General features: G+C 41.4%; 1 long non-coding RNA gene across 1 annotated transcript; it reads left to right on the forward strand.

Moving 5' to 3' along the window:
* Positions 1-21: 21 nt before the first annotated feature.
* LOC125485235 lies at positions 22-12,523 on the forward strand. Its single transcript, XR_007263971.1, has 2 exons — positions 22-76; positions 12,313-12,523. It is a non-coding gene; the product is annotated as an uncharacterized LOC125485235 (long non-coding RNA).
* The last annotated feature ends 10,843 nt before the right edge of the window (positions 12,524-23,366 follow it).

Genomic DNA, 23,366 nt, shown 5'->3' on the forward strand with positions numbered 1-23,366 from the left:
CCATTGGTTAAGGGGAATGTCAATCAGAAAGGTTTCGTTGATGGCGGGGTGGTTGGACGTTGAGGGCGAATGAGAGGTGAGGTTTGAGTGTTGATTTTAGGGAATTTCCTCTGTGTCATCCTCTATGTCTGTATTTGTCTGCACACACATGATAGAGATAGAGGGAGAGAACCAGTTACACATTGAGACAAAGGAATGTACAAGGGAGAGATCAGGATCCGGCAATGACGACTGATGAGGAAGTGAAAAACGGTGGAGATCTTTCAGGTCCAAACATTTACGTTTTTCGTGTACCTGAGTAAGGCAGCTCGAACAGGAAGGGTGTTTAAACAGCACTAGCTTCACAGTGAGCTGATTTCATTCGCCAAGCTTTTGCAACCAGGAAGCTAAACACCTTCAATTCACTGGACAATTCTTTTACAGCCCAAGACAAAAAAGTGAGGCTTGAATTGAAAGAGGAAACAGCCCCAGACTGTTTTCCGACAACGTAACCAGCCGGAAAATATTGGCACATCGCCAAGGAAGGAAACACTTGGAATTGTAATTGAGAATGATCGGTTTTAAGGAGTGGCACATTGCAGGAGAGCTGGAGGCTGAGAGATTCCACAGTTTCCAGGCGAGGTTACCCTGGGCCCAATGAAAGGTGGAGAAAAGGGAGGGGGACATATACAAAGGCCAAAGTTGGAAGAACACAGAACGAGGAAGTGAAAAGGGTGGAGATCTTTCAAATCTAAAAGTTCTTATGTTCCACTTCCGTGGTTAGGACGACTCTAACAAAAGGAAACAAGAGTGTGGAGCTAGAGGAACCCAACAGGCCAGGCAGCATCAGAGGAGCAGGAAAGTTGGCGTTTCGGTTCAGGACCCTTCTTCAGAAGTGGGGAGAGCTGGGAGATAAATAGAGGGAGGAGGGGTTGGGCCGGGGAAAGGTAGGTGGGATGGTGCTAGGTGTTCCCCTGATGCTGGCTGGCCTGCTGTGTTCCTCCATCTCCACACTGTTGTCCCTGACTCTAGCACCTGCAGTTCTTGCTATCTCCAAGTGATTTACAACAGAAAGAACATTCCTCTTTGAGGGCTGTGCAATTGCAGGGGGAGGGTTTTTTGGACCCTATCCCCAAAGTCAGGAATGGAGTCAAAAACTAAGCCAGTTGGCATGTTATTTAGACACTCCCCAACCTCCTGACTGAGACCAATCAAATGAGTTAAAAATCTTGTCAAGGGCTCATTCCAGGGAAGCATGGACTATCTAAAGGGTCACCTAGGTTTCAGGGGCTTGCCCCTCCCTCTCTCCATCTTTGGTCTGCATTGTCCCGAATGGGCTTCACATATAAAGTAATCAATTGGAAAACACAGGTGATTTACTGATAGTGGTTAATAGATCAAAAAATACCCCCCACAGCTGCCACCATATGCCCAGCATTGTGAGGACAGAAGGTTAAGGAGCAAGGCTGCAGCTAGCATTGGGGCACCACTGGCAGATTTTGGGCCCATGGGCGATGGGGGGGCAATGGTCTATGCAGGAAGGGTGGACCCCAAGCAGCAGGAGGAGGGAGGGGAAGAAACAGTATAGAAAATAAGTGCAGGAGAAGGACATTTAGCCATTTCAGCAGATCATTCAATCTCAGTATCCCACTCCCGTTTCTCCCGTTCCCCTCCATCCTTTTATCCACAAGGGCCACATCCAGCTCCCTCTTGAATATATCAAACAAACTGGCCCCAACAGCTTCCTGTGGGAGAGAATTCCACAGGTTCACAACTCAGTGAAGAAATTCTTCCTCATCTCAGTCCTGAATGGCTTACGCCTTATTCTTAGACTACGACCCCTAGTTCGGGACTTCCCCAACATCAGGAACATTCTTCCCACATCTAGCCTGACCAGTCCCATCAGGATTTTACATGTTTCTATGAGATTCCCCCCTCCCACCCATTCTTCTAAATTTGAGTGAGTACAAGCCTAGTCAATCCAGTCTTTCCTAATATGTCAGTCCTGCCATCCCTGGAATCAGTCTGGTGAACCTTCACTAGACTCCCTCAATAGCAAGAATGTCCTTCCGCAGACTAGGAGACCAAAACTGCATACAATGCTCAAGGTGTGGCCTCACCAAAGCCCTGTATAACTGCAGCAAGACATTCTTACTCCTATACTCAAATTCTCTCACTATGAAGGCCAGCATACTATTAGTTTTGCTTAAGAAGAGTAAGAAATGGTAGAAAGCCATAGAGCAAAGAGATTTGGGAGTCCTTATCCATGAATCTCAAAAAACTAGCATCCAAGTTCAGCAGGTAGTAGGGAAGGCAAATGGAATGTTGGCCTTTATTTCAAAGGGAATGGAGTAGAAGATGGGGAGGTCTAGCTAAAATTATACAAGGCACTAGGCAGGCCACACCTAGAATATTATGAACAGTTTGGGCCCTTTATCTGAGGATATTGGAGGCAGTCCAGAGAAAGTTCACTAAGTTGATACCAGGTATGGAGGGACTGTCTTATGACGAGAAGTTGAGTAGGCCGGGCGTTTACACAATCGGACTTTAGAAGAATGAGAGGTGACTTTGTTGAAACATACAAGATTCGTAGGGGACATGACAAGGTAGATGTAGAGAGGTTGTTTCCCCTTCTATGAGAGCCTAGGACCAGAGGGAATAATTTCAGAATAAGGGATTGAACATTTAAGACAGAGATGAGGAGGAATTTCTTCTTTCAGAGGGTAGGATTATGTGGAATTCTTTACTGCAGTGGCTTTTAAGGCTGAGTCATTAAGTGTATTCAAGGCTGAGACAGAAAGATTTTTAATCAGTAAGTGAATTGAGGGTTATGGAGAAAAGGCAGAAAGTTGAAGTTGATAAATATCAGATCAACCACAAACTCATTGAATAGTCAAGGAGACTCGATGGGCTGAATGGCCAACCTTTATTTCTACATCTTATGGTCTTACCAAAGTCAATGGTAGACTGGTTAGCAAGGTTAGATCATGTGGAATGCAGGGTGAACCAGCCATGTGGATACAGAACTGGCTCGAAGATAAAAGACAGAAGGGCAGCGGTGGAGGGTCGCTTTTCAGACTGGAGGCCTGTGACCAGCAATGTGCCACAAGAATTGGTGCTGGGTCCAGTGCTTTTTGTGATTTATATAAAACAATTTGGATGTGAACATAGCAGTTATGGTTAGTAAGTTTGCAGATGACACCAAAATTGGTGATGTGGTAGACAGCAAAGAAAGTTCTCAGAGTACAATGGGACCTCGATCAGTTGGGCCAATGGGCTGAGAAGTGGCAGATGAAATTTAATTTAGATAAATGTGAGGTGCTGAATTTTGGAAAGGCAAATCAGGGCAGGACTTAGACACTTAGTGGTAAGGTTCTGGGGGGGTGTTGCTGAACAAAGAAACCTCAAAGTGCAGTTCATAGTTCCTTGAAAGTGGAACCGCAGGTAGATAGGATAGTGAAGAAGGCGTATGGTACGCTTGCCTTTTTTGGTCAGTGCATTGAGTATAGGAGTTGGGAGGTCATGTTGCAGCTGTGCAGGACATTGGTTAGGCCACTTTTGGAATACAGTGTGCAGTTCTGGTCTCCCTGATTTAGGAAGAATGTTGTGAAACTTGAAAGGGCTCAGAAAAGATTTACAAGGATGATGCCAGCATTGGAGGGTTTGAGCTATAGGGAGAGCCTGAATAGGCTGGGGCTATTTTCCCTGGAGCATTGGAGGCTGAGGGGCAACCTTATACAGGTTTATAAAATCATGAGGAGCATAGATAGGGTAAATAGACATGATCTTTTCCACTAGGGTGGGGGAGTTCAAGACTGGAGGCATGGGTTTAATGTGAAAGGAGAAAGATTTAAAAGGAAACTAAGAGGCAACTTTTTCGAGCAGAGGGTGATGCGTGTATGGAACGAGCTACCAGAGGAAGTGGTGGTGGTGGGTACAATTACAACATTTAAAAGGCATTTGGATGGGTATATGAATAGGAAATGCTGGCAAATGGGACTAGATTTATCTAGGATATCTGGTCGGCCTGGACAAGTTGGACCAAAGGGTCTGTTCCCATGCAGTACATTTCTATGACTCTAAACCATCAACTCTCAGAATGTACTGTTTGAATCAAAATTACCTGGAGATGGCAGAGACGCAGTGGGTGTTAGTGACTGCGTTTCTCTAGACAGACAATCACAGACACCTGCATTCTCATCAGCAAAGACCTTGCATCTCACAGCACTGATTGCCAAGCCCAACTGGTTGTCATCACAGTCAGTGGGTCTTTGGAAGTATTCAATTCAGACAACTTCCAAAAGATCAGCTTTGGAACTTAGTGGGAATTTGCGAATGACTGCACACTACTGAATCTCTCAGGTCACTGATACCTTCTTTGCCAGAGTTGGACAGTGCATGCATTTCATAACAGACATTCCCTAAAAGGACAGAGGGCATTAGGTTTCACTGCCATCACTGGACTGCCCCACTGTGGAACACCACCAGTCTCACCCATGTGGCCCTCAAGCCCCCCCAGCCTAGTGACTAGCCAGTGAGACCTATCACTCCCTCAGCTCCACTGCTTTTTGACCACATTCAGTGTTTGCTCCATATGTTTGATGGTATGTGCCCGCACTGACTTCTTATTCCCCTGGTACTGAAAGCAATAATTTGAGAAGAATTAATTCACTGTAAAGCACTTTAGGATGTATCAAGATTGAGAGAAGCATTATATAAATGTACGCATCTTTTTTTCCAACACATCAGTAATTCTTTTGTTCATGTGCTCAGGTTAATAATTGTTGAAAGGATTACATCATATTATGCTCAGTGAGTAATCCTAATTGTTGAATTAAATCATTGTGAATTACTTGTAATCACCACTATATGTCACTGTTGCTTCATTTTACTAAATCTGACCCTCAAATTCACAAACTCAATAAGAATAAAAATTCCACTCTTAAATATTGTTCTAGACCAGCCCAAATCAACAACTTATATCCTGGCTTCCTGAGAAAATCTATCAATTTTGCAAGAAAAGGTATGGTAGTCTATTTAAGAAACACTGGACCCAAAATGCCTAACAATTGATGATTGGGGTCACTTGCAGAGTAGCATAACGCTGTAGGTTCAATCTCTGCACTGGCTGAGGTTACCATGAAGGACTCTGTCATTCTCAACTGAGGGAAGATGATCTTTAGATTAAGCCACCACCAGTTGTCTCTTTGTCTCTCCCATGAGAGAGCAGCTCTATAGTAAGTAGGGCTATGGCTATCTTACAATGGACAAGTTTTTAAAAGAAGATTTTCTGCATTAGCAAGTCACAGCCTTTATACAAAAGCCCCAACCAAGTACAGATGGGAACTTTAATACAACACTGCTCCATAATCACCCAGGGCATTGCTCCCAGAAATTGAAGACCAACTGATGTCTTCCAAGTGAAGCAGAGTGGAAGGGTAGGACGTTAATGGGCTTGTGCTTTCAGATGTTATAATAAGAGGTTGAAGGTTAGATTCATCTAACAATAGCAGACATTTGCAAATATTTGCCTCCTTTAGTATCCAAAGTGCTTCACAGCATCAAACAAAATTTGACCAAAAAAAGTGCTGGAGAAACTTCAATAGGTCTGGTAGCATCAGTGCAGAGTGAAACAGAGTTAATGTTTTGAGTCCAGTGACTTGTTCAGAACTGAGATTTGGTAAATGTCCAATTTGTGCTGCTTGTGTAGCCAGTAAAACAACTCCTTAAATATGCAGTGTAAGCCCATGTCTTTAAGGCCAGGAATAACCAACAGCCCTAGACAAAACAGCAAAAGAAAGGTAAAGCTGTGGCTGGACTCACCAGTATCCCTAGCTTTCTCTTCAATTTAAAGGCAGGTCATGATGACTGCACAAAGACATCATGTGCTTGATTTCATACACACTTTTTCAGATGCTAATAGGTGCCTTATGTAGTTTTGCGCTGTCCTTACTGAGCTGAACAAAAGTGCTATTTGTACTGTGATGGGAAAGTCAGCAAAAACTGTGAAAGGGTATTTGACACAGATCAGCAGCCATTTGGATGGTGTGGAATATGTTCAAGCCTGAAGCGAAATTGCCAGTGAAAACCTCTCAAGAACCCAGACAACAAGCCAAAGCTTCTGCAGGTAGGTTTGTCATCCTGTGGCGGCTCCAAACTGTCAAGGTTGGGTGCAGTAGGACACAGGAGGAATAACATGAAGCGACTGTGTAGGTTTTCCCAGAGTGCTGATATAAAACTTAGTATTATTACCATATGGTAAGTACTAGCTTGGTTCAATTGGTGGCACTGTAACCCAGAGTCAGATAGTAGTGGATTTAACTCTGGACAAATTCGAGGACATGAGACTGCAGTGCAGTATTGAAGGACTGTTGCATTATTGCAAGGTATTGTTTTTAATGGTAGAAATTTAAATGGAGGCCATATTTCTTGCTTAGCTCCAAGTGAGATTCAACATCTGTGTCATAGGTTCATGATACAGTACAACAGGAGGCTCTTTTGGTCCATCTCTGGTAATATTATTCAATTAGTCTGACTTCTGTTGCCCTTCCTCATAGCCCCTTTCGTTTGCTTTTTCGTCCCTCAAGTAACTCTCCAATTCTCTTTGAAAGTTATAAGTGAATCTGCTCCCTTCATCCATTGAGACAGTGGCAGAAAAATTATTTCCACTGATTGGGGATTCTGGAACGAGGGGCATAGTCTGAGAATTAGGGCCAGACCATTCAGGAGAAATATTAGGAAGCGCTTCTACACACAAAGGGTGGTAGAGGTTTGGAATTCTCTTCCACAAATAGTAGTTGATGTTGGATCAGTTGTTATTTGTAAATCTGAGAGATAAAGTTTTGTTATTAAGGGATATGGACCAATGGCAGGTCTATGGAGATAGGCCAGAAATCAGCCATGATCTCATTGAATGTTGGAAAGGATCAAGGGGCTGAATCCTTCCAGATTATGACGACTTATTGGGTAGCAATATTTCTCCCCATCTCACCTCTGGCTGATGTGCCAATTATCTTCAGTCTATATCCTCTGGATAATGACCTACCTACCACTGGAAGTAATTCCTTTTATTTAGCCAAACAAAACAGTTAATGATTTTAATAGGTCAATTATTATTCTTATGAAGAATTAAAAACAGATGATATAATCTAAATCTCCTAAAGCAGATAACCAGGTCTGTTGAATGTTTCTGGGGGTTTGTTGTATGTGAGCAAAGTACAATGGTTACACTTCAGAAGGTTTCTTAGATGTTCATTAGTGTGTGGGAGAAGTGAATATATACAGAATTTATGTAGTGCAAATTCTTCCTTTATGACCAATCTTATTTATGACTGGTTCTGCACAACATGAACTAGTCAAAGGTTTGGGTGAACTGTTATAACCGGTTTTGAGCAAGTTTTTCACTTACATGGTGAAGGACTTCTTCAAATTTGCAAAATCCATGCAGGATTTTTATATTGATAACAACACAGCCTCCATATACTCATTTGACACTGTTCCCAATTCACCAATGTACAAAGCCATCCACAGCTTAACTGCAGCAACAATTCATGGTGATGTAGATCCACCACCCTTGTTTGAAGCAGTTTTCATTAAATATATGAACTGAGCAACTCACACAGTTTTGTTCAGTTTCAACAACACCATGTGTGTCTAAGTTGGCATTAGGAACCTGACTACGCCCAGCTGTCATAAACATCTTTGTTGGGTTCCATGAGAAATGTGTCTTCAGTGGAATGAGATTGAACCTTCTACACATGTAGATGATATGTTTGGTCAGGGAGGATTTGAAGTGGCAGGGCGATTGGAACTTATACAAGGAAACAGCTGAGAGGGAAATAATGGCAAAAACAAAAGACAGAATTGAAATAAGAAAAGTAATTGGCTAAAATTCTTTGCCTCAGTGCTTAATAATGTGAACAGGACTAAAAAACTTCAGCAGACAAAACTTAAGGTCTGAAACAAAACCAGATTGCTGGAGAAACTCAGCAATTCTTGCAGCATCTGTGGAGAGAAAGCAGAGTCAGCAAGGCGGGTCCAGTGACCCTTCTTCAGGAGGCATAAAATTGTGTCTAATGCATAGAGCATTCACAATAAAGTGGATGAATTAATTGCACAAATAGATATATGTGGATATGATAGAGTTGGGATTACAGCGACATGTCTGTAAGCTGACAATGGATGGGAACTGACTAACCAGGTGTATTCACTTTTTAAGAAGGAAGATTTAGAGGAAAAGAAGGTGGGGTAGCATTGCTGGTTCAATAGATATAACACAATAAAGAAGAAGGACATTAGCTCTGGTGAAGTGCAATCTGTATGGATAGAGCTTAGAAACCCCAAGGGACAGAAGACATTAATGGCGATCATATATAGACCCCTAAAACTATAGTGGTAATATTGGGGAAGGCATTAAACATGAAATTAGAGACACAAGCAACAGAGGTATAGCTGGGTGACTTTAATCTGCATATTGATTGGGCAAATCAAATCAGTAACAATAATATAAAGGCGAAATTCCTGGAGTGTGCACAGGATGCTTTTCTGGATCAATATCTTGAGGACCTAACTAGGTATTGTTTAATGAGAAAGGAATAATTAACAAATCTAGCTTTGAGGCCCCTTGGGGAACAGTGATCATAATATGATAGAATTCTTCATTAAGATGGATAGTGACATAGTTGATTCTGAGACTAGGGTCCTGAATCTAAATAGAGGAAACTCCAATGGTGAGGTGTGAACTGACTATGATAAACTGGGGAATGTTATTTAAAAGGATGATACTGGATAAGCAATGGCAAATATTTTAAGAGTGCATGAAGGAACTGCGACAATTGTTCATTCCTGCATGGCACACAAATAAAATAATCATGGCTAACAAGGGAAATGAGGGATAGTATTAGATCCAAGGAAGGAGCAGATAAATTGGCCAAAAAGCAGCAGACCTGAGAATTGGGAGCAGTTTAGATTTCAGCAAAGGAGGACAAAGGGATTGATTAAGAGGAGGAAAAGAGAGTACAAGTGGAAGCTTGCAGGGAAAATACAAACTGACTGTAAAAGCTTCTGCAGATATGGGAAGAGAAAAAAGACTGGTAAAGACAAATGCAGGACCCCTACAGTTAGAAATGGAAATTTAAAATGGGACCAATTAATTGCATATTTTGGTTCTGTCTTCACAATGAAGGACACAAATAATGTCCCAGAAATGTTTGGGAACACATGGTCTAGTGAGAGAGAGAGAGGCACCGAAGGAATATAATAATGGTAAAGAAATGGTGTTGGGGATATTGATGAGGTTAAAGGCTGGCAAATCCCAAGTCTTTGATAATCTACATCCAAGAGTACTTAAGGAATTGGCCCTAGAAATAATGGATGCTTTGGTGGTCATCTTCCAAGATTTTTTTACACTCTGGAAAAGTTCCTACAATTGGAGTGTAGTTAATGTGATCCCCCTATTTTAAAAAAGGAGATAGAGAGAAAAGGGCAATTATAGACCAGTTAAGCTGACTTCAGTAGTAGGGAAAATGCTAAAGTCTATTATAAAAGTTTTAAAAGCAGAGTACTAATACCGTCAACTGCCCTTCACTGGTCAGCATACACGCTGGGAATCACTACAGTTCCACATGCTGTCAGATTGGCCTCCTCTGCAGCCCTTTAAACAGGAACCAAGTCATCTGTTCATCATAAAAACTTGATGCTGAAATCAGGCTCATCAAAGCCAATCTGATGGATAATAATTACCCTGGTCAGATCAAATTTGTTGTACATCACACAAGCTGATGAATGAACTCTCTGGTCCTGCCAGTCTACCTCAGATTTCCCTGGCAGGTAAGATATCTCCGTTTTTAGCAACAGAGGAAACTGGCTGTTTCACACTGCTACTATGCAGTAACAACATGAGTGGTGTTCACCACTAATAGGATGTTGTTGTCAATCTGAAAACATATCTTTGTATCACACAAAAGAATAATGTGGTGTATGAATTTCTTTGCCACTGTGATGCCAGATATGTAGGCTGCATGTCCCAGATGTTGGCAAATCATATTAAACCACATATACTTCCAGCAGTTTGCAGTGAGCAAGGTACTGACTATACCCAAGCCACCCATGCTTGCAAACTTCTCAACACTGTATCTAACATTAGATGTGATTATGAAATCGGACAACATTTGTGAACTAATCCTGAGTATGTGACAATTACGCTGACAACCGATTTAAGATTGTTAGCCAGATTCATGGTGTGGTACACTTGTGTATTCTAGAAGGTACATATATAAATACACTGGGCCCCGTTCTTTACAGACAGAAAGGACATATGTACACACTGCACCTGTCTCAACTTAACAAAATAGGTGACAGTCATTCGCTGGTTTACTTCTCAGGGCAATCCCTTGACCGACCAGAGCCAACCTCTCTGGTTTAAATTTTAAACAAAGCCTGGCTGTTAACTATCAGTCATCATAACTGATGCATTCTCCATGTCAATGCCTCCACCAATCAGAGTACACTTGCCAAACAATCAACACCCTCCTTTCATACGTATACATTTTGCTTCCTCCTTAGGTGTTTCTTGCAACTTGTCCTGATGAGTACAAGAATAAAAACTTTGATAAATTTGACTTTTATTCAACAATATTCAAACCTACACTTACAATTTGGCAGAAAAGCCCAAATGTCCTGCTCTACTCTAAATCTGTGCATGCTCCTATCAAGAGGAAATAATCTCAGAGCCATTATAAAATTCATGTTGACCATACGTTTTGAATTTCTGATACAACCAACAATCCCATGTTTGGTAAACCAGAAATACCAAGAGTCTTTAAATGTGGAAGTGGACAAACACAGCAGGTCAGACAGCATCAGAGGAGCAGGAAAGTCAACATTTCAGGCCGATGCTGTCTGACCTCCTGTGTTTGTCCAACTCCATGTTTATTGACTTTGGCTTCCAGCATCTGCAGTCCTTACTGTCTCCTTATACCAAGAGCCCTGTCCACTATATCAATACCTCCAGATCTCAAGCAAACAATTCCCATGCAATGAAAATATTTGGTCATTGTTCTGTAATAGTCTCTGGAATTCATCCTTGAGTGGAAGCAACCCAAAGAAAGTTTAGACAGGAATTGCTCTGATATTTTGTTAAATGCTAAAGAAACAAATGTGTGTCACCCAAAGCATTTAACCAGTTTATGCCATCACATGAACTATACACAGTTTATACATTTCAGATTGTAAAAACACAACAGCTGTTTTGGAGTAAGAAAAATAGAGAAAAGAGTAGAAATAAGAAACCTCCTAGATTGTGCCATGGCTTCTAGAATTAACCTTCCAGAGAAATCAAGTTGTAAAAACAGTATCTTTTTATCTGACATTGAACACCATTTTCTAAAAACATTTGCAGATGAGTATCATTGTTAGACAGACAGGCAAAAATCCTCTGTCTTGAAAGCTAAGAGTCTAACCAATTGGCATGAGAAGATGCAAGGATGGACATGGCTAGTGACCAATGGGGGCACAGTGGCATGATTGGAAGATGCAGTTATGTGAAGAACATCTTCTGCAATACATTCAACCAGGGTTAGCAACTTTAACAGTAAAAACTATTTCCACTTCTTTTAATGCATAGAAAATGTGAAGGCGGTGGTTAAATAAGTCCACAAAATATATGCGTTGTCCCAAAAATTTTTGTCAATGCATTCAGTGTATTTCTTTTCAAGTCATCAAAAAAGCATTGATCATTTTGAATCACATCTCACTGGATGCAGTTTTAAGTATCTTCTGCATAAATATCTTTGTTAGAAAGATGGTGTGTTTAAATATATTACTTCAAGTCATTAATTCATACTTCATAACTGACTATAAAATAATGTGGCTTGGGAATCTGAGAATATCACTATTGCATATTCTATGCCCTCAGAAGAATTTTCTCACTGCCAACCTAATGGAGACATTAACCAGTTCATTTTAAATTGCCTAGACTTCTACTAAAATGCCAGCAAGAAGAATTTAACACAACTGCATTCACTTTTTTACAGAAACATATTTCACAGTAATTTTCAGACTTAATGTATATCCTATTTGATGTCCACAGTATCTGGGAACTGGAATGAAGGAACTATCATTTATATTGTGTTGCTCCTGATCTCAGGACAATTCAAAGTGCTTTACAGCCAGTGATATACTTCTGAAGTGCAGTCACTGCTGTAATGCAGAATCAGATTGCACACAATGTTTCCCATTAATAATAACAATGACCTTCTGGTTGTTTCAGATACTGGTTTTGAGATAAACCTAGATCAGGCCACAAGTAAATCTTTCTTTTTCTTTTTTAAACAGTATCATGGGATCATTTTCTAATTCACCTAAGATGACGGATGTCTAGTTCAAGCATCTTGTTTGAAAGACGACACCAATGAGCAGTGTACAGATGTTCAGCCAAAAAAGTCCTTATCACCGTCTGAATCTCAGGTGTAAATCTTTCACAGATACATGAAGCAATGGGAAACCAATTATACAGAAATAACATTAAAAAAGAAGTTAAATCTGACTAAAGTTAAAAGATATTTAAATAATTATTCACTCAATGGATGTGCACTTTGTTGATTAGCATCTGTACCTATCCAGGCAACTAGGAAATAACCCATTACACTCTTGACTTGTGCCTTGTAGATGGTAGACATCTACAAGGGGTCACAAGAAGTGAATTATTCACTGTTTCTGCCTGGCTCTTGTAGCTGCAGTATTTATATGGTTCATCCATTTCAGGTTCTGGTCAATGGTAACTCCCAAAGATATCCATCAGCAATGGTAACACTATTGAGTTTCAATAGGAGACAGTGAGACTGTCTAATTGAAGATGGTCATTGTCTGCCAGCTGTGTCACGCAAATGTAAGTCAACACTCCCCAACCTGAATGTTGTCCAGCTCTTGCTGGACTTGAACATGGACAGCATAAACATCTTGAGAATTTGCAAATGGTGCTGAACATCTTGTAGTTACCATCAAAAAATCCCTGACCTCATGATGGAGGAAAGGTGATTGAGGAAGTAACGGATGTTGGGGGTAAAGACACTATCCTGAGGGATTCCTGGGACTCAGCTAACTGACCTCCAGCAGTCCCAACCATCTTCCTTTGCACTTGGTTTGAGTCCAAATAAAGGGAGGGGTTTTGTCTGATTCCCATTGACTCCAGTTTTTCTCAGGCTCCATGACACCACAGTCAGTCACACACTGCCATAAGGTCAAGAGTAGATCTCACCTCATCTCTGGAATTCAGCTCTGTTTCAACTGTACAAAGACCTGGTTAGATCACACTGAAGTAACTATGACCAGTTCTAAGTACCACACCTCAGGAAAGATCTATTCTTTGGAGGGAGAGTGCAGTGTAAATTTACCAGAATAATATTTAGACTGCAATGATTAAATTGCAAAGGATCTTTCTACACACAAAGGTTGTATTTCGAAGATTTAAGAGTGATTAAAAGGTGGAGTCCAGGACAAGGGGACAGACTCTAAAAGTTAGGGCCAGACTTCTTAAGAGTGAATTTAGGTTATATTTGTAAACGCTGAAAGTGGTCAAAGTTTAAAACTCTTTTCTGCAAACACAAATTGACACATGATCGATTGTAACTTTTAAGGCTGAGATTTCTAGATTTTTGCTCACCATATTTATCAAGGAATACAGGGTAAAAGTTGGTAAATAAATTTAGCTAAGAGATTAGCCCTCATCTCACTGAATGGTAGGACTGACTCAAGGGGCTAAATAAACTGTTACTGTTCCTATGTTGTTAAGTTTGAGAGAGAGTTGTCATAGTTGAAAACAACAGCCAGAGAAAGGGAAAAATACTCAAGGGGTTTTCCACTCCTGAACACTGTCCAGTACCTCTTGTTGAAAGCATTAAGCTGGACACAGACATATCCTTCCCTTTCCTGCTTTGCCAATGCTTAGACATGAATAATGACCATTTGGATGTGTTACCAATAAAGCCAACTACTTGAAGCTTGAATTTGAGAACAGGGAAAAGTATTGGAATGGGATTAAGTAATGTTTTTCTCACATGAATCTGGATACTAATAATACTAAGAGATTACTTGGCTTCACAACCTACACCAACATACAATAGAGTTTATATAATCAACATTTTGGAAAGGAGATTCTTTTTCCTTTTGACATTGTATGCATTCAGAAGAATTTTAGTCTTATTCATTTGTACTGATGATGGCCATATATACACGTTATTCCAATTTTCTGTCTATCTCTGACAACATTTCACCCCTTGTTCATCAAAAATCTATCTACCTCCAACTTCGTGGCATGGTGGCACAGTGGTTAGCACTGCTGCCTCACAGCACCAGCAACCTGGGTTCAATTCCAGCCTTGGGTGACTGTCTGTGTGGAATTTGCACATTCTTCCCATGTATGCGTCCTCCCACATTCTAAAGATGTGCAGGTTAGGTGGATTGGCCATGGGAAAATTGCCTGTAGTGTCTAGGGATATGTAGGATAGGTGGGTTAGCCATGGGAAATGCAAGGTTACAAGGTTGGGGTGGGTTTGGTTGGGATGTTCTTTGGAGGTTTGGTGTGGACTTGTTGGGCTGAATGGCCTGCTTCCACACTGTAGGGTTTCTATTAAAAAAAAAATCACTATTCTTGAGGGACAGCATTCCAAAAGACTTATGAATCTCCGTGAGAAACAATTTTTTCTCAGCTCTGTCTTAAATTAAACAATGACACCCAGTTCTAGACTGTCACATAACAGGAAACATTCTTTCCACATCCACCATGTCAAGACCCTCAGGATCATCTATTCTTCAATCAAGTTGCCTCCGACTCTAAGCTCCAGCAAATATAAGCCTTTGCTTCATAAGATGACACCCCTCAGCCTTTTCCAGGTATGAGTCTAGTAAATCTTCTTTACCTGCTTCCAAAACATTTATATCTTTTATTCAATAAGGACACCAATACTGTGTACAGTACTTCTGACATGGTCTCATTAATACCCTGTAGAACTGATGGTTAACCTTATTCTTTTTGTATTTAATTCCCCTTGCAATAAACCATAACATTCTATTTGCCTTCCTAAAGATGTGCTGTACCTGCATACTAAACTTTTGCAATTCATAGATCAGGACACAGGACACGCAGATCCCTCTGCATCTCAGAGCCCTGCAGTCTCTCACCATTTGGTTAATGTGCTTTTTCATTCTTCCTGCTAAAATGTACAATTTCACATTTTCCTACATTGTACTCCATTTACCAGAGTTTTGCCCACTCACTTAACCTACCTATATCTCTTTGTAACCTCCATATGTTCTCTTCACAACTTAACTTCCTACCACGCTTTCTGTCATCAACAAATTTGCAACCATACATACCTTCAATCCCTTCAACCAACCCATTCATATAAGTTGTAAAAATGTGCAATCACTGCACTTATCTCTTTGACACACCGCTCATTGAATTTTGTCAGAAAATTACCACTCTGTTTCCTGTTGTCCAGTTAGTCTCCTACCCTTGCCAATATGTCACCACTGAGGTTTTTTTTTGTATTAGCCTTTGAGATGGCACAGTATTTGAATCTTGGAGTGGAATCTTCCACTCATTCTTGCCCACCACCAACTTGATTGAATTTTTCAATGAGGTGACTAGGTCTGTAGGTAAGGATAATGTTTTTGACATTATTTACTTGGACCTCAGCAAGACTTTTGATAAGGTCCAACATGGGAGACTGAGAGCAATGATAACAGCCGTGCAATCCAAGAAAGTTTGGCAAATTGGATCCACAGTTTGCTGTGTGGTAGGAGGCAGAGAGTAATGGTTGAGGGGGGTTTTTCCAACTGGAAGAGTTGTGCCAAATGGGGTCCAACGGGGGTCAGTGCTGTTTCTGTTTTACGTAAATGATTTAGACTTGAATATAGGAGGGTTGATCAGTAAGTTTGCAGATGATACAAAAGTTGATAGGATGATAAATAGTGAGGCGGATAGCCTTAGACTATAGGAGATGGGCTGGTTAGCGGCACATGAAATTCAATCCGGATAAATGTGAGGTGATGCACTTGGGCAGGACAATTGAAGCAAGGGAATCCATGGTGAACGGGAGTACCCTGAGAAACATTGAGGATCAGAGGCCCCTTCGTGTGCATGTACACCAGTCCCTTAAGGTATCATGATTGGTGGCTAAATTGGTTAAGAAGGCATATCGAATACAACGGTTCTGAGGAAGGGTCACTTGACCTAAAATGTTAACTCTGATTTCTCTCCACAGATATTGCCAGACCTGCTGAGTTTTTCCAGCAATTTCTATTTTTACATCAAATACTTGCCTTCGTTAACTGAGGCACAGATGTTAGGAACAGGATGGTTACGCTGGAACTGTATAAAATGTTATTTAGGCCACAGTTAGATTATGTTATGGATCAGACCAAACCCCCTCAAAAGCATGACAAGGAGATAGCCTAGATCCCAACATTTTCTTATTTTAAAGACAAGTGCCAGGCATTGTGTTCCAGATGCAATTCGATTGGCCAAACCATCAGATTTGAAGCAAAACACACTTTATTCATACACCATAGTTAAAATACAATAAAAGAAACAATGGGAATGACTTAACACTATTTGAAAACTTAACATCATGATAAATTATTTAACTACTAAACAGCAACTGTGCCAACATAGTAACATTCCATAAACACACCCTTGGCAAAGGCAAATTCAGTAAAACAGATAATGTCACATGCAATTCTAGTAGCAGGAGGAGAACCCCAGATTTTACAGAGAGATGAATGAGAGCATCCACATCCAGCTTCAATACCCTATCAACTGCTGAAAGCTAAAATTAAAAGTCCCAATTCTATAGTAACTTCACCCCACACATTCAGGCTGCTTCTACTGTTCCAAAAACCCAAGGCCTCACAAGCTGTTTACTTTTTTGACTTTGAGCAGACCACATGATACCTCCATCCCAACTATTCTTCATTAAAAAAAGACAAAATACACCTCTTAAAGCTATATCGTCACAATTATTGTATGCAGTTCTAGAATCCACATTACAGGAGGGATGTGATAACACTGGAGAGGGTGCAGAGGAGATTTACCAGGAGGTTGTCTGGGATGGAGAGATTCAATTATGAAGAAAGATTGGACAGACTGGAGTTGTTTTCCTTAGAGGAGAGGAGGTTGACAGAGAACATAATTGTAGTGTACAACATTATGAGGGACATAGATGGTGTAGATAGGATGAAACATTTCCCCTTGGTGGAGGGATCAATGACTAGGGGCAAAGATGAACAGGAAGGGGCAGGAGGTTCAGAAGGGATGTGAGGAAACATTTTCTCACCAGAGGCCGGTGGGAATCTGGAACTCACTACCTGTAAGGGTGGGAGAGGCAGAAACCCTCATCACATTGAAGCATTTAGTAGATGCACACTTGTGATGCCAGGGCATATAGGCCATGGGCCAAAGTGCTGGAAAATTGGGTTAGAATGGTCAGGTGATTGTTATTGACTGGCACAGACTCAATGGGCTGAAGGGCCTTTTTTTTCTGTGTTATAAATCTCTATGATTGCCTGACTCAATGACACTGGTAGGGAGCCTAGATGCAGGATCGACCCCTGACAATGCTGGATGGGGTTAAACCCAATCCCAGTGCCTTCACTGGAATTAAGTGCTAGGTGGGGAAGATCCATGACCCCTGCCCTGCTGCCACCTGAGGCTCTTGAGTGGCTCACCATTGCTGAGAGTAACCCAGCTGGAGACCAGCCTGTCACTATGGGGCATGCATAGCAGCTAAAACCAAGCAGCCAGCTTATTGTCCCCTTCAGCAGGAATGGGTCATTTATCAAATGCTATCAACTGATTGCAGAACACAATGTTGAGTTTGCAAACACACACCTTTTTACTGTCATATACTTATAACCTTGCAACCCCAACTGCAAAATCCATCTCCCACATTGCTCACCTGTGGCCTAGGGTCACTTTGCAATGTTGGGACTGAAGGGCCTGGTCCTTCTGCAACCTCAGCCTCCCAGGGGGCGCTGCTGAATACAGGAGCTGCCAGTTCTGGTTGGCCAGTAGCCCTTGGTGGGTGAGATTTATGTCCAACCCTTCCCCCTCCCACCAAACCCACGGGGTCTTGATTTACTTGGGTGGCTTCGCTAATGCCTGACTGGTGTGTGGTTCAGAACACATTCTCAAAAAGCTGCTTCACTGGCTTACTGCAGGCTCTCAGCCAGAGACACCCTGATGCCTGAAAAAGATTGCAGTTTGTTACTTTACAGATATGATGGAGGCAATTCGGCCCACCATCTCTTGATTGCTCCCTTAAAAAGCTGTCTACTTAGCATCAACTTCCTGATGAGATAGTTTGTATATCTGACTTCTTTTTCACAGTTTGATATTTTGTACTCTGTTCTGAATGAAAGTAAACAAAAAGTGTGGGTTTTACAAATATACTTTCTCTGGCAAAGTATTATATGGGACCCAATACTTGCTTTTTCTGAGATCTCATTCATAATGAATGAACATCAGTCCCAGGTCAAGCATTTCATTCAATAAGATCATTGTGATTTATTACTACCAGCATGACTAGCTTTTAAAACAGAGATACCTATTCCTCTTCTACGTGAGGATACACATTTCAGAGCAGATTAATGTGCCTTAGCTTTCCAATGTAAAAGTGTTTGCTTAAGCCAGACACATTAACAGCTTATTATTCAGAAACATGGCTAATTTAAATATTATTCACTTTCCTATGTAAGTTATTTCTGTAAGCATCATTTTATAAAGGGGCTTTACTTTCTGAGAACATCAGAAGACTCTTGTTTGAGCAGATTTGTAAATGAAGAATGAATGACCAGTGACACCTTTCTGTCATGGATCATATTTGTTTTAAAAAGTTACTGTGCCAATAGCTTTCACTTCGTCCCCTTCCATTTTCCCAGGAAAAATGGATTCAAAGCTGGGGTTCTTCCTCTCTGGATGTGGTGGGGAAACTGGAAGGAAGGGCAAATAATCAGAAATTGATGGAAAAACTCAACACGTCTGGCAACGCCTATGAACAGAAAGCAGGGTTAACATTTCAGGTCCAGTGACCCATCTTCAGGTTCTGACCTACTGAATGTTTCTAGCGATTTCTATTTATTTTTCTGATTTCCAACATCAGTTCTTTGGATTTTTGTTTAGGGCAAATAATCAGGTGGTTTAGTATCAGGGACAGATGAGCATAGGAACAAGAAACGAGAGAAGGCCACTCAGCCCTTCAAGCCTACATGGTTAACTATATTGAACATATATTTAAAATATTGAAAAGTACCCACCTCTTCACTATCAACACAGCAGTTTAGTTCTGGATGAGAAGACCCTTGAGGACCTTACCAATCACCACTAATTGAGACTTTTGAAATGAACATTAATGGCCTCATAAGGCCTCAAACTGCCTTGGACCAATTAATACCTTTCAACTGAGAAAATAGGGTGTCCTGTCCATCCAGTTGGGAAGGGCTTGTGTTTGCCACAATTTTGGAGAAATAGGGGGCCTGGATGGGAAACAGAGGTGACTGCTGACCCCCAGACCTCATCTCCTCATGACTCCCACCCTGCTATTCCTCCCTTCCCCCTCCCATTCTCTGCTCCCCTTGCTCAGTGCTGCCCGCATCTGGTTTAGACCATCAGTGAGCTGTTGGAGCTTACAATGACCACTGGCATCTGATTGGCCAGCATCCCTGTTGGACATGCCTACGTAAGACCTGACTGGCCAAGACACCTGATGGGTCATCAGGTGGTTTCCTGACTGGGACATGATCTGATGGGCATTGGCCCTGGTGGGGGCATGGAGGAAGGGAGGGCTTGTCTCTCGAAGACACCTGCCACCACACTGCCTAAAAACTGAAAAATACAGTTTTGTACCCTGACCAAGAGGGAGTGGTCAGATATGCTCACTGGCCAAGGCGTATTTCCATTTTCAAAAGTTCTGCTGGAAGTCAGTTTGGCATGATGGTACCTCTCCTTTACCTGAGTTATAAGGTCCTGGATTCTGGGCCTAGCGTGGGCCGACAGCACATTGTGTGAGCTCATCCTCAAGAAAGACAGGGTACTTCTGCATTGTCACAGCGAGACAAGGTTTTAGTTCAGGGTCACAAACATCTGGTCAGGTGGAGGCACAATTGCTTATGGTATTCTCCCACATTTTATTTTGTTTAATATATTCATTCACAGGACGTTGGGTGCCATTGGTCAGGCCAGCAGTTATTACCCACCCACATTGCAGTGGGTCTGGAGTCACACGGAGACCAGATTTCCATTAGTGAACCTGCTAATTTCTTGGTTATTATTAGACTTTAATTCCATCATCTGTCACGATGGGATTTGAATCAAGACACCCCAGAATATTACCAGTGACTCAGGATTAATAGTCCAATGATAATACCACTAGGCCATCATCTCCACAGTTAAATGCCATCCTTCAACAAACAACATCAAGGCAAATTAATATGTTGCTGGGGCCTTGCTATATTCAATTTTTCATGCCAGGCCAGCATGAATTGCACTGTATGCTAACTGGCTACCATCCAACATGGCAGTGGTAGACGGTGGTAGAAAGCATAAAGTGGCCACAAATATGCATCATGGTTCATATGGCCACAGCACACACAAGCTCCAAGAGATGGAAGATGGCAGTGTGTATGCACAGAGGGATGTCAGTTCCTTTGCATATAAACAGCAGCATTCCTTTAACAAACACAGGAACATGAACTAAGCTGAACATTTTGAGTCAACCTTAGAATTTTCCTCATGGATCAGGATTGAACCACATTCCATGATCCAGCATTTCCTCCCTTCAGGCTTTTGATTTTTACAGATTTTGAAAACGCTGTAGAAATAGCCACAAATGTTAACCTTGTCAAGACACATTGGGTTAATTCCCCAAAGGCAGCGATTTCTGTTTATGTGGTCGTACAGACTGAATGCCATGTTATTACTGTCCACAAGTGGATATTTACAAGAGTGAGTCTTAGATGCTGTAAAGTGTTGCTGACTCCCATTTTCTAATGTCTCAAATATTTGTTTGCTGTTGAAAGATCTTGTTTCAAGGCTGAACTGAATTGAATATGATTAGATCTGTAGAAAACACCAGCGAACAAACATTTAGCTTGTGGAAACAGATTTCCTTCGGTACCATTTACGTAATAGCATTGGCCCACCATGAGCTGTGTATGCACTGATGAAGAAAGCTTAACAGGCCCTTCCCACCTTTAAGAAAATTCAAGTGGTTACAAAAATGAAGTACCAGAGTGATTCTTGCCCATGTTGCTGGTTTATCTTCTGCTAACTTCTTCACACCTTGCATTTTAATGTTCTTCTGCAACTTTGCATATTTCTTAACTTTGTTATCAATGCTAGTCTTTCCAGGGTGCTTCTTAATAATAACATTGTTAATGTATAAGAAAGATTTCTGGTGCTGGGTAAGGGCATAATGACTCCTGGAACTACCTCATGTGTAGAACCTGTCTCTCACAGATTAGTCTCTCAGCTATCAACAAAAGTTCCCCACATAAAACAATCCCATTCCCAATGGAAAGATGCTGATGACAGTCACAGGTAGACAAGGTAGTGAAGAAGGCATTTGGTACAGTTGCTTTCATTGGTCAATGCGGGAGTTGGGAAGTCATGTTACAGCTGTACAGCACATTGGTTAGGTCACTTTTGGAATATTGGCACCATACCTTGGCACCAGGTTCTGCCTGACCTGCTGTACAGTCGTGATGACTGTGGTGATGTCTCCCTGAATTCCGTTGTGATTACTCTCAGACACCCTCTGAGTCACTCGTGCATTTACTGGATTGGAGGTATAGATTAGGGGCACGTGGCTAACAATGACATCAAAGTAATTATTGTACCGCGAAAGGTATAAAAATGTTGTGTTTGGCTGGGCTGGGAAAGTTAGAATGTCGCTGACCTCTCTCTGAACTGAGCTCTGAACCTCGGCCCCATTTGAGAGCCAGATGCAGATCGGTCCCTGGCCTCTCCCACACGTGTAGCAAAAGAACTCTGAATAAATGTCACTTGTACTGCTGAACACAGAACTCAAGACCCCACTTTGATATTTCTCCCTACAACAAAGTAATAGCAGAACATTGAAAAATTATCATCTAATCAAGCAGAGTCAGCATGGCATCAAGAAAGGGAAATTGTATCTGACTAATTTATTGGAGTTTTTGAGGGGTAGAGGGGAACCAGTAGATGTGCTGTATTTGGACTTCCAGAAGGTGTTCACCAAGGTACCTCACCAAAGGTTAAGTCATGAGATAAGAACCCTTTCGTGTTGGAGGTAGTATATTGGCATTGATAGAGAATTGGCTCACAGCAAGAAACAGCAAATGGAGATGAGGGGTTCATTTTCAGGTTGGTGACCCCTGTCTAGTGAGGTTCTACAGGGATCAGTGCTGGGACTAAAACTCTTTATAATATATATTATTGACTAACTTACGATATTACACTGTTAATATTCCTCCAACTAACGTTGTTTTCCAAATATATCTTCCAAAAATCAAGGTCAACAGACTTAATAAACACCCACAATAAAATCTATTCTACACAATGTTAAGGGACCCTATATAGCTGTTTATGGCAACTCTTTCAGTACTGATGCATTTGCATAACTTCCATCATGAGGGGCATGGATAGGGTGAATAGCCAAGATCTTTTTCCCAGGATAGGGTGAGTCCAGAACTAGAGAGCATAGGTTTAAGGTGAGAGGGAAAAGATATAAAAGGGACCCAAGAGGCAACTTTTTCACGCAGAGGGTGGTACGTGTATGGAATAAGCTGCCAGAGGAAGTGTTTGAGGCTGGTACAATCACAACATTTAAAAGGCATTCAGATGGGCACATGGGTAGGAAGGGTTTAGAGGGATATGGGCCAAATGCTGACAAATGGAACTAGATTAATTTAGGATATTTGGTTAGCATGGCTGAGTAGGACCAAAGGGTTTGTTTGCATGCTGTATAACTCTGTGACTTGGAGGAAGAAGTGAATGTACTGTAGCCAAATTTGCAGGTGACACAAAAATAGGTGGAAAGGCAAAAGGGATAGAATATAGAAAATACAAACAGTTTACAGGGAGATATTGGCAGATTAATTAGGTGGGCAAAATGTTGGCAAATGTGGTATAATGTGGAAAAATGTGGTGTTTATTTTGAAAGGAAAAACAGAATATTATTTAAATGGAGAGAAATTGCAGAAAACAGCAACAAAATGGGATTTGGGTATTTGTGTATGAAACCCAGAGAGCTAACACACAGGTGCAGCAGCTAATCAGGAAGGTTAATGGAAAGTTTGCCTTTATTCCTTGCTGCAACTTTCAAGGTGCTGGTGAGACCACATCTGGAGTACTG

The sequence above is a fragment of the Rhincodon typus genome, chromosome 17 (assembly GCF_021869965.1).
Source record: "Rhincodon typus isolate 14 chromosome 17, sRhiTyp1.1, whole genome shotgun sequence".
NCBI classification, from domain to species: domain Eukaryota; kingdom Metazoa; phylum Chordata; class Chondrichthyes; order Orectolobiformes; family Rhincodontidae; genus Rhincodon; species Rhincodon typus.